Consider the following 13,639-nt stretch of genomic DNA (forward strand, 5'->3'; position numbering starts at 1 on the left):
GTACGAGACCAATCGGAGAGAGTGATAATGACAGTAATTAAGACAACTCTGGAAAGAGAAGAGGTGATAGGTGTTAGGAAGAAATCGGGCAAAGGAACTCTCTCTCTCTCATATATATATATATATATATATATATATATATATATATATATATATATATATATATATATATATATATATATATATATATATATATATATATATATATATATATATATATATATATATATATATATATATACATTATAAACCCTGAACTTTTGCTTTATGTAGCATGCACATCATTGGAGGCTCAGACTCGAGAAACCATGCGAGTAGCGCCATGGAATGCCTATGCGCGAGTGACATTCCCTTTTGTAGTTGGTTTCGTACGTAATGGTAAGTCTGAGTTTATATGGTTGCTTCCGCGCTATTCTTTCTCTCAGGTTCTCTGCCGCCAGATGTCCTCTCTTTACATCAGCCACTGCTCTGTCTGTCTCCAGGTGATTCGGTCCTGCTCTTCCCAGTCGTCTGGTGAAATTCTGCATGCGTTCATGTCCCTCATACACACCTCCTTTAAAATGTAGGGCTGCCGACTCTTCTGGTGCAAGTGGCCAGCTGCCTATTTAGGATGTCCTTTGGGAGTCTCCCATCCTCCATGCGCCTGACGTATCCCAACCATCGACGGCTGTATTTTCTCAGCAAGGAGTACATGCTGGGGATATTTGCACGCCACAGGATGTCGCTGTGTGGGGACGCAGTTTTGCCATCTGATTTTCATGATCCGTTACTAGGCACCGTACTTGGAAGACGCTGCCTCATATAGGTGCTCCAGACTTCACTTCCATATAGAATGGTGCTAAGAACGCATGCCTGGTAAACCTTGGTCTCTGTGTGTTTTCCCACATTTTCTTCATGGTGTTGGCTTTTGCAAGCCTTCTATCCAGCTCCACATCAAACGAGAGTGTGATGCTGATGGTTGGACCCATGTAAGTAAAATTGTTGATTGATTTCAGTGTAACATCGTCGATTTTTATGGTAGGGGCTCCGGTAGCATCTTGTACGCAGATGTTTGTCTTGCTCAAACTTATGGTGAGCCCAAACTGCTTGCATGCATCAGCTAAACGGTCTACCAGTCTCTGGAAAGCATCCTCGATGTGGGTGACAACATCCGCGTCATCTGCAAAAAGCATCTCCCTGATGAGCACTGACCTCACTTTGGTCTTCGAGCGCAATCGTGGCATGTTCAACATCCTCCCGTCGGACCTGGTGTGCAGATATATGCAGTCAATGGACGAGTCAAAGGAGTAGGAAAGGACCAGGGATAAGAAGACCCCGAAACGTGTTGACGCCAACACTCAGCCTTGCTTCACGCCGAAATGATTTACAGGATGACCAATTGTACAGGACTGTTCCCTTGATATTGGCATGGAAAGATATTATCATGATGCAGCGTTTTGAGAGGCATCCGATCATACTAAGAAGTTCAAATAGGTTCTTAGTGAGGGCGATGTTGATCGTGTAGACTCTGCGTGTGTGTGTGTGTGTGTGTATTGCTACGAGTCTAAACTCTTACAATAAGTAATATAATAACAGAGTGAAGACAGTAAGCTTTGCAAAATTTAACAAATAATTACAAAGTGATAAAAGGAAAAGAAATAAACTTGGTATTGCGAATTAAATGAAAGAATTAAAGACACCAGTCCAAGTAATACAAAGTCCTGAATAAAACTCAGGTCAAGTCCCGAATAGATCGAACATTGGCGGCGATTGAGTTTCTGTTATGGCCTGCATGGTGCTGATATGTCATCAGTTTATTGTTGAGTCACATAAATATTATTCGAGGTTTGAATTCGGTATAAATTACTGTGAATGTTTGTATCCAATAAGTTTATCAGAACGAGTTTGTATTTCCAGAGGAAATAATCACTCGAATTCAATATTTAGAAGAAAATAACATTCAGCCCAAAACTGGTCACAACATAATAAAACTTATAGTGCTAGATATTTAAGCACGACTGAAACAATCTTCACAGTTCCAAGTTAATATAGGTCTCTGTTTGACCTCAGGTCACCATTAGCATTTTTCAAAACAACCTTTACCTGATTGAAAATAACCTTCTAGTATGATCTAATGAGCCTTGTTTATTTACAACGCATGAGCCTACAAAGTTAGCATAGGAAACTCCAAAGCCTTGAGCCTGATGAACATATATAACCCTTCCTTGTTTACCTGAATAATAAGCGTGATAATAAGTCCATACACATATATAATAATGAAGACATGTATTAGTTGTTTACATAAATTAAATTATACCTATTTTAAGCATTCATGTCTACTAATATATTTGCCCTCACTATACCAATGCTTCTATTATAAGACAGGTATGGTTATGAATCCCACCAAAGTCTTACGATTTTACTGAACCATTGCTACCTATATTGCCGTATTATTCTTTTAATTCCTGGCTAATGAGACCTAATTTTAAAATATAATTCAGTGTGATATACAAAGACTTGGCAAACTAATTTTCAAATTATTTATTATTCTTTATTTTTTATGCGAGAAATATCTCGGTATATTTTCACATGTGAAAAATATATCCTTTTATGTTCATGTGAAAATATAAGATTTCACAACATTCCATGCGACACGTGACTGTGTGTTCTTTGAAAATGTGTACATGCAGCAACATTATTATTGTGCGAGCTAGAATAAATAAATAGAAACTGCCTTACATTTCAGACATGGAAATTAATCTTTGATAAAGATATCTGATATACGCAGTTTCAGGTGTCTCTAAAAGTATTTTACCTTACTTAATTGATAACAACAACGAACATGAATGAATCGACCAGGCTTTCAAGTAGGGTCAAACAATTTAGAATATGAAAACAATGAAATTTACTGAAACAGATTAGGTCAACACAATCAATCCGGTTCCTTAAGTTTATATGAAAGTGAGGCGAATTTATGAAAAAGGAGTGGGCGTGTGAATATTATGTCGAAGAGTGAATACAAAAGTTCGATTCTGGAACAAATTTAGCATATAATAGATATAATAGAAGAAAATATTCTTTTCCTATGTTAATACCAATCATATTTCATCTTGTGGTACCAAAACTATATATATATATATATATATATATATATATATATATATATATATATATATATATATATATATATATATATATATATATATATATATATATATATATATATATATATATATATATATATATATATATATATATATATTAACCCATGGTTTGCCACTCATTAAAATATTAGGTTTTAGGTACCAGATGATAAAATATGTGTTTCAGTTGTTTCTGATATCATCAAGCATGCATGGAGTTAATATGTTTTACAAACCATACCCCTGTCAAACTGTAAGAATTCAAGTCCCAAACGTAGTGGACTCCAAAATCCATATACCTTATTATTGAAAGGCTATTGGACTAAAATATATCAAGAGATAAATGCTTTGATTGGTTTGGTTCAGATTGTAAGAAAAATACAAGTACTTTATTGTAGTACTGAGGAAATATCATAACTATAGCGAGCTGATCCAATGATAGGTTTCCAACTACCATTCTATCTGTTTCATGTAATGCATGATTAGCAATAAATCACTGTGGTTCTGTTCGTAATAGTTGCCTCATACAACATGCAGGGAAGTCCAGACCCAAAAGTGATTAATTTGTCTTTCATTTGAAACCAGTAGGATGAGATATTTTGCCTTTGATGAGTATTAGTTACCTATTTTTTTTGCACAGTTCCCATTTTATCTGACTTCCCAAAACTTGCCAAAACATCCAGTAATTTAACTAACCACAACAAATCGATTGACGTCAAGTTGGCTGCTTATTCCTTATTCCAGATTGAATAAGGAATAAGTAACCAGTTACCGATTGAATAAGGAATAAGTAATCAATTCCCGATTTAACTATTTCTAATACATTTGGGTTATTATTCCTTATTCACGTCCAGTTGGGTATTCATTCATTCTTTATTCACAGTTCCATAAATATTTGGTTATAATTTACTTATTGAAGATTAAAAGCCCTTCATGGATTACATTGGTGTTATTATAACCCTATTAGATAAATCAGTGTTCTTTGGTGCTTGTTTGTAACGATAATGTGAGTCCATGTGCATAATTAGTGATGGTAAATTGTAGAATAGGGTAATTCAAAATGAGTCGTTAAAGCGAGATTTAACTGGCCTGAGATAGCGAAGGTAAAATAGTTCCTCCGAAAGAACTGATATACAACCGCTACGTCACGGAAGTGGAATAATGTGAATAAACAGTATAAATAGTTTGTACTCATGGGACTCATACTGTTTCGATGTAAGGGTTTTATCTAACAGCAGAAAAAGTTTAAAGAAAATTCGTCCAGCCGATTTAGAGAAACTCGCGACTAAATAAAGGAAGTCGAACATAGCACATGCCGAAGGAAGTCCTGACAAATTTCGTGGAGACGAAATAGCAAAATCATGGGTACGTTGGGGAGTGTGGTGTACAGAGTTTGAAAAACACGGAAATGTTAATAATCTGTATTAATAGTTTGTACTCATGATACCCTTTCTTAGGGTAACTTGTTTTAAATGCCGCTCCTACTTGTTCGAAATAAGTCTTTTATCTAACAGCAGAAAAAGTTTAGAGAAAATTCTTGGAGCCGATTTTGAAAAACACGCGTCTAAATAAAGGAAGTCGAACATAACACATGCCGTAAGATTATATACATGTGGGCCATTACGTCCACTATATATACAGTCTGGATATGAACCATCCATGGATATTTTATCTCTAGAAGATAGAGTCCACCTTAGAAGGAAGTCCTGACAAATTTCGTGGAGACGAAACAGCAAAATCAGGGGCACCTTGGGGAGGAGGTACCGAGTCTAAAAAACACGCAAATGTATATAAATTGTATCAATAGTTTGTACTCATGTGACCCTTACTTAGCAGATTTTGATTTCACGCCTATTATACTATTTGGAAATATTCGCTAGTTTCTCGAAATCTAGTCGACGAATTTCCTTTACAGTTTTATGCTGTTAGAAAGGGGTCTTTTTTGAAACAGTATAGGAGTCGTTGAATCAAAGTCGTCTAAGTAACTGTCCCATAAGTACAAACTATCGATTCAATTTATTTACATTTGCGTGTTTTCATATCCTGTACCCCTTATGACCCACGACTTGCAACTAGCTTTTCCTGACGTAAATAACTTGTTTTCTATGAGTAATAATGACATATAGTAGAGGCTACGTGATAGTTTATATGTAAACATGATCACGTGATTCATTTTTTTTTTGCAATTAGTCATGTTCGAAATTGCGCATTACTTACTTTTAATAGTGACGCTTACATATCGATCTCACATATGTTAATTTTACTTCAGATTAGTTTTGGATTCTAAAAGATTAATTCGTTTCTCTGGAAATATTTGTTATGCTCATACAGAATTCTTAAACAACCACATTTCTTTAAAAAAAATTATTTGGATTTCAAAATCCGGAGAATTATTCATTGTATTCGGCGCAGAAATGTTGAGACCATTGAACAGGATACAGCATACGTCATCGCTTTCCATCTTGGATTCTTCGTCGGGACTCAAACTTGAAATCGTGAATTATTCAAGGAGTATGTATTGTAGATTTGATTCTTGAAACCATAATGATTTTAATTTTTTACTTTTACAGTGTCTTTCCAGGGAAATAAATTATTTGTTAAATATTTAAAAGCTTATTGTTTTCACTCTTTTTGTGATGCCGTTTATTCGAGCCTAAACACGTAACTTAAGAATCGGGGGCTCGACAGGTATTTTGAATTTTGGCTAAGATATTTCAGAACACTTTGTTTTTCTTGAAATTTGAATTTCCTCATGTTTTTGAAATATTAGTGAAATCGACAAACTGTTTCTAAAACGTCAGCAAAATTGGATTTGTTTAAAAATAATACTTGACAGAAGCAATTAGATTTTTTCAAAAAAGATGAATTGATTCAACTTGCCAGAAAATACGATCTCTATGAAGTAAAGGCTTCCTTAACGAAACAAGAAATGAAAAATATTTTTATCAGTATTTGGTAGAAAGTAAAATATTTTTGAGATACAAATGTTTTGGTTTCGATCAGTAAGTAAGTATCAGACTCTGATAGGAAAAGGAAGGAATTCTAATTAAAATATATGATGGAATTGGAGTTGAGGAAGCTGGAGCTTCAGAAAGAAGAAAGAGTAAAACAAACACAATTACAATCTGAAGAAAACAGAAAAAAGACAAATGCTGTTACAATATGAGAAAAAGAGAAGAGTGATAGACATGTAGGAGAGAAAGAAAAATAAACGTAATTACAAAAAGAACAAATGCAAATGCAATTAAATAAGGAAGAACGAGAGAAAGATAGAGAATATCAATTTAGAATAAACGAAATGGAGTTAGTAAGTGAACAGCATATTCAAATTCAAGCTTTGATTTTGTAAAGAATCTTAGATTAGTTCCCCCGCTGAGATAAAAAGAAGTAGACAAATATTTTACTCGTTTTGAAAAAGCTGTGAAAATTTAAAATGGCAAAGTGAGCATTGGATTAAATTATTACAATGTGTAATCACTGGTAAGGCTAGTGATAGTTACAATGCACTGTCAGTTAACCAAAGTGGTCACTATGATACGGTTGATGAATGCATCTGAAGGAGTTATAAGCTAGTCCCTGAAGCTTATCGGCACAAAATCAGAAACTATCAAAAAGAAGCTAGGCAAACTCATATCGATATTTGATAAGAAAACAGAGCAGTTATTTGATAGATGGTGCTTAGCAAAGAACGTTCGAGATTATGAAAGTCGCAAACAACTTGCATTACTTGAATATTTCAAAAACTGTGTCCATAGTGATATTAAGTCTTATCTTGACGATCATCAAATTGAAATCTTGGAAAATGCTGCTCAAGCTGCTGATGAGTATTCTTTAACTCATAAAGTTCCTTTCGCAAATAAGACATATTGAACAGTCTTCTGTCAGAAAAGTATTACAGCCTAATATAAGCCCTTATAAATCTCAAACTGGCACAACTTCTAAAAGTCAAGCTTCTGATAAGCTTGATCAAAGATTGTCTCTTTCTACATGTACCTATTGCAAGAAGAAAACACACGTTATTTCTGATTGCTACAATTTAAAAAATAGGCATCAGAATCAAGACAGACCTATTCCAAATGCTCTTATTTCTAAGAGGTGAAGGTCACGGTCATGCATTGAAAGTTGTACATTTGTTGGGTCTAATAAACGTCAGTCTGATTCTATTATGGAGAACAATGAATCATATCGAATGGTTCTATATTGCTCGTGAGTGATTCGGCGAATCCATTCCTTATTTAAAAACTTAAGGGAGACAGGAGCTTTTCACAGTCTTTTATTGTCAGGTACTTTGGTCTTTTTCTGAGAAGTCTTTTTCTGAGAAGTCTTCTTCTATTCGAACGAGAGTGTTCTTATTCAGGGAATATAGTGCGGCTTTGTTAATTTTCCTCTACATTGTGTAACTTTGTCATTAGACTTAGTCTCAGGACCCTTGACAGTCAACACAGTGTCTGTTTTACCCGCTTAGGTCATTCATTTATTACTAGGCAACGACATATCTGGAGACAAGGTTGTGGTTAATCTATATGTAACTGACAAGCCTTGTTTGGATCATAAAGTGTATCCAATTGAAAAAAGGAAGTCCCTGATTTATTCCCAGCTTGTACAGTTACCAGCGCTAAGGCAAACAAAGCTCTTGAGAATGATGTTCATAAGGAAAGTATTCCTTTAGCTGGCACATGCATTGGTCACGCTTTTGATGAGGTCACTTTCACTCATTGTTTGGATCAATCAGAAGGTAGTGATCACATTGATCCTCTTTTAAATACACATTCTCTTTATTCTAATCAGGGTGATAAACGACAGTTACTTGTCGTCGAACAGAACAAAGATCATGCGATCTCCTATTTGTTGCAAAGGGTCATTTGTGAAACTGAAGCTACTGAAGTTACCATCTATTATTTCATTACAAATGGAATTCTTATTAGAAAATCGAGGCCTCCTGGGGTACCTGCTTATGACGAATGGTCAGTAAACCATCAAACTGAAGTTCCAAAACCTTACAGACAGGAAATAAGTAGTCTAGCCCATGAAACTCCATTGTCAGGTCATTTAGGAATTAATAAAACGTATCACAAGATCTTGACTAACTTATATTGGCCAGCAATCAAAAGTGAAGCTAGTACATGCTGTCGATCTTGTCATACCTGTCAAATGGTAGGAAAACCCGATCAGAAAACACCTAAGGCTCATCTACAACGTATTCCTGCATTTGACAAACCATTAAGTATAATTATGGTATATTGTGTTGGTCCGTTGCCTAAGAGCAAGTCACGTAACGAATACCGGTTGACTAGTATGTATTTGTCAACAAGGATGGTTAATACATACTGTAGATCTTGTCATACCTGTCTAATGGTAGGAAAATCCAATCAGAAAATACATAAGGCTCATCTACAATCTATTCCTGCCTTTGACGAACCATTAATTAGAAGTATGGTAGAGTGTCTTGGTCCCTTGCCTAAGACCAAGTCAGGTAACCAATACATGTTGACCATTATATGTGCTTCAACAAGGTTTCCAGAGGCAATTCCATTGAGGATTATAAAATCTCAAACAATATTATAAGATTTGATAAGTTATTTTAATCAATGTGGCATTCCCAAATCTGTCCAGTCTGATGAAGGCTCAGATGTTATGTCCGGAATGTTTCAGCAAGTTATCTACTAATTAGGCATCCAACAATTCAAATATTCTGCTTATCACCCTGAAAATCAAAAGCAAAGGGCATTATAAAGATTCCATCACACTTTTGAAAAATATGATACGATCATATTGTTTTGATACGGATAATGATTGGGATAAAGGCATTAATTTACTGATGTTTGCCGTTAGAGAATCGTTCAAGAATCTCTAGGCTTCAGGCATTTATAACTGGATTTTGGACACACCGTGCGTGGACCATTGAAGTTATTGAAAAAGAAACTTATATCTAATGAAGAGTCTGAAATTAATCTTGTATATTGTCAAAGGCTTGTGAGGTCGCATGAACAAATAAATCTACACTCATTTCAATCCATTTCAGTCAAGATATGATAAAAACTCAAAGGAAAGGAGCTTTCAACCTTGTGATAGAGTCTTAGCTTTCTTGCCAACACCACACAATTTCATACCCTGTACCCTTAGGATGCCACTTATTTGGATGATTCTTCTCCTTGACATGCTGGGGATATTTGCACGCTCCAGGATATCGCTGTGTGGGACGCAGTCTTGCCAGCTGATTGTCATGGTGCGTTAATATGCACTTTATATGGAAGACGCTGTCTCATATAGGTGCTCCAGATATCACTTCCATATAGGGGGGTGGTAAGAACGCAGGCCTGGTAGACTTTGGTCTCTGTGTGGTTTCCCACATTATCTTCATTAGTCGTACCATCATGGTGTTTGCCTTTGCAAGACTTCTTTCCAGCTCAGCATCGAACTAGAGAGTGATGCTTATGGTTGACCCCCGGTAAGTAAAGTTGTCGATTGATGTTACGGTGACACTGTCGATTTCTATGGTAGTGGCTCCGGTAGCATCTTGCACGCTGAAATTTGTCTAGTTCAGACTTATGGTGAGCCCAAACTGCTTCCATGCATCAGCTAAACGGTATCCCAGTCTCTGGAGGGCATCCTCCATGTGGGTCACAAGATCCGCGTCTTCCGCAAACAGCATATTCCTGATGAGCACCGATCTCACTTTGGTCTTCGAGCGCAGTCTTGGCAGGTTCAACAGCCTCCCGTCGGACCTGGTTTGCAGATATATAGCATCTTGCCATTAACTAATGGAAAATAACCTCCTAGGATGATCTAATGAGCCTTGTTTATTTACAACACAATAGCCTACAAAGTTCACTTAGGAATGTACAACAGCCTGAGCCTGATCATTATGTTTACTCCTTCTTTGTTTACCTGGATATTAAACGCGATAATAAGTCCATACACTTAGAGAATAATGAAGACATTTATTAGTTGTTTACGTAAGTGAAATGATTCTTACTTTACGCATTCACGTATATTAATAAATTTGTCCTCACCATTATGCCCATCACTATACAAATGGCTCTATTATAAGACCTGTATTGTCACGAAACCCACCAAAGTCTTAATTTTGTATTGAACCATTGCTACCTATATTGCCGTATTTTGATTTTAATTCCTGGCTAATGAGACCTATGTTTATAATATAATTCAGTGTGATATACAATGACTTGGCAAACTAATTTTCAAATTATTTTTTATTCTTTATTTTCTTATGTGAAAAATATATCTGTATATCTTCACATTTGAAAAATTTATCACATGTCGTGATATATTTGAATCTCTGTCTCTGTCTATCTCTCTTTCTCTCGCTGTTAGTACCATTTTTATAAGTCGCTGATATGACTAGGCCAGAATTCGAACCCGCGACCTCTCGAATCAGAAGCGGACGTTGCAACCTCTTGGCTATCAGAGCAGTCCTATTAAGATGGACGAATGAAATAACCGTGAATGTAAAATTGTATAGCAATATCTCATTCATGACAATATTAGCAGTTATTATGTTGCTGGAGGAGCTAATGATCCATCACCAATCAAAAATAAATCGTGTGTTCATATTTTAGAATGACATAAACTATTTCTCATATATTTCAAACTGCAAGAGGATAATTCTTAAAAACACAATAGAATATCATTAATAATATAAAATTTCAAAATGTAGAATAAAACAAAACCAGCAGTAAATAATTAGTGTTATATTGTTACGAATGGTCTTCCTTGTTTCAGTTTAACGTGAATGGGTTGGACATCACGATATATAATGTCCCATTATTAGATATCACTTTACACTGCCACACTGCAGACAGAGTAGCGATATTACTAAAGAATTTTTAAAGATAAAAACACCCTCCCAATCATTGTTCTATGCTGTTTATTAATCTCCCATCGAAAGCTATAAACACCTATAAAAGCTTTAAACACCTCAGCTAGATTTCCAACTAATCTCTATATTTTGGTGGAGAGAGTGGTGGTTTGAGTGTCGGGCACATGGCGGTGTCTCTTTATATGCTGATACTCGTCAGTCTATTTACAAATGTTTCAAACACGCACATTATTCATCCTATTTCCATATTCACAACTACAAAACAACCCTGTAAAGATGCTGCCATTGTTGCAATCTAAGTGTTTTCATTTTAAGTCGTAGTTTCCCAATATGGTAACCACTGGCATCAACTAGAATCCTCTGTCGAACCGTAATATAGATCTCTCCTTGCACGTAACATGGCTATAACATCAACATTAAAGGAGGGGGTAAGTAGCCGAATGGCTACTGGGGGTTAGACATCTTTGGAAAAAAAGTGGCATGTAAACAGTAGTGTTCCATTAAACTTGCAACATGCTGATGGTTGGTTCACACCATATGCATGTACAAACTCCAGGTAAATCACACATGTGATGAACCTAAGAAGACGTGTAGTTCGGACTTTTCTGCAGTTGCATGTAATGCCACGGCGTTTATTCTTGTATCAAATTTAGTCTGTTCAGTAACTGTTTACAATGCTTCTTTTGTGCATGTGTCACTTTAAAGCTGTAGTAGTTTTGTACAGTACTAAGCTATTTGCACTCCTTATGTTTGATATTTGCAATAGTTTTATACAATACTACGGTATTTCCTTTCGTAATAATTTAAATCTAACCGGAGGCAGTGTAGAGTGGTATAGTTGAGAACTGTTGAATCTGCAACTATTTATTAGTTATAACAAATGCTACTGTCTTTGCTCCAGCGTTTAATCTGATCTGTAAAACTCATCAAAACTATAATGCGTTATTTACGCAGACCCATATATATCGACTTATTATGTGCCGATTGTTCCTGGCGGCAGACTGGTCAATAAGATTATAGCTTCGAACGAATGTGATGGTACTTATATACTGTCACATTATTCGATGATGGGGCAGAATCTCCTCTATGTTCAAAAGGCGAGTTTTTATATAAGGACAAGTCCGATATTTCCTTCATAGTATCGTCAACTGTGAACATTCCCTTGCCACAACCAATGCAAAGAGCAGACCTTATCATTTAGATGACCTTGAAAAGTTTTGTCGATAAAAGATGAGGTAAGCATGAACATCAGGAGTGATATGAATTCTGCATTTAAAGAGGATGCAATTGGTTTAGTTTTAAATTGATGGTTGCATCATCCATTGGACGTTTTCGGACAAATACTTTTCCTGTAATAATAATAGGAATAATAATAACAGCAAATATAAAACAGTGATAATGCTAGTATTATCGATAGCTAAATGTGGGCCGAATGAGGGGAGAAAAAATAAAAAATTGCATGACTGATCCTGGTTTATATCTTTCAGAAAATGGACATCATTATCTTTAAAATACATTTAAGCATGCCAGAAGAAAACACAATCCTTGACTGTTATCATAATTGTTGTCTCTTGATGATTGCCTATTCATGATGTGCCCAAACACCTTTTTATTCACAATGTCATGAGTTTCTCTCTTTTGACGTAAAGATATCCGTTCAGTCATCATGAGTTTACGTTTTTCACTTGGATTCACTTGAAACCCAAATCGCAAACCACCACCGACGTCAACATCTTAACTCCTGACATCCACACACATCATGAGCCTATTATGACGACTGTTTTATTCTCAGCCATTGCCGCCACAGTAACAAAGTCCTTACACGCTTTTAATTATATTATTCTGATGACTACTGCATCACCACGGTAGTTGCTAGTGTTGTAGCTATGCTGTGTTCTACATGTATGGCTCGTTTGTTAAGTACATCAAACTGTTGTAAGTGTGCACCAACTTCAGATGACACAAACTGAATAAGGATTTAGTGGTTGAGGACAGTATGTATATACCCTTCTTTAAATTTATACTTTAGAGTGTAATCCACAATACTTATATCACGGCGTTTAATGCCTTTATGGAGCAGATTATTTTTCGATGTTAATTAAACGAGCTTTATACATGGGCATATACGCCAGTCCTTCGGGTCTTCTCTATCTATAATACCCGTTACGAGCGCTATTTTGCCATGAGTCCAGAAACAGTAAGCGTAGTCATTTTCAGAGATATTCACAAACACATGCAATAAACTAGGGACATATTCAAATTCGAAACGTATAAACACAATCTTTGAAGGTTTTTGCTCGGGAGGTCGTGTTTCGGTTAGTAATGATATATTTTCCGCACGTTGATCTTGTAGGCTATGTTGATGCATAGCCATGATTGTAAGATAAGTAAATGTAAGCTGATATTAATTTTATACGCTTGAGTTCTCTAACAGGTGTGTCTTAAAGTACAAGGCGCTCGTCTCTTACGATTAACTACTGTAAGAATCTTGTATAAAGCTTGATAGCTGTACTGAAAATGTCATAACCGCCAGTGGTGAATTTGTTCATTATTTGAGTTTGACTTGAAGCCCTTGGCCACAAACGACAATTTAACTCGACGAACAGCTTACTAATTAAACTTGGTGTTTTGATAGTTTGAGGACAATTAGGAAATTTTCTCCTGGTTTGCAAGTAAT

General features: G+C 35.7%; 1 long non-coding RNA gene across 1 annotated transcript in view; it reads right to left on the reverse strand.

Moving 5' to 3' along the window:
* LOC149784283 (uncharacterized) overlaps positions 1-13,639 on the reverse strand; it is a 61,871-nt gene that overhangs the window by 24,500 nt on the left and 23,732 nt on the right. The gene's annotated exons all lie outside the window — the stretch shown is intronic.

This window comes from Sinohyriopsis cumingii, chromosome 14, assembly GCF_028554795.1.
Source record: "Sinohyriopsis cumingii isolate HCF-2022 chromosome 14, ASM2855479v2, whole genome shotgun sequence".
Classification (NCBI taxonomy): Eukaryota; Metazoa; Mollusca; class Bivalvia; order Unionida; family Unionidae; genus Sinohyriopsis; species Sinohyriopsis cumingii.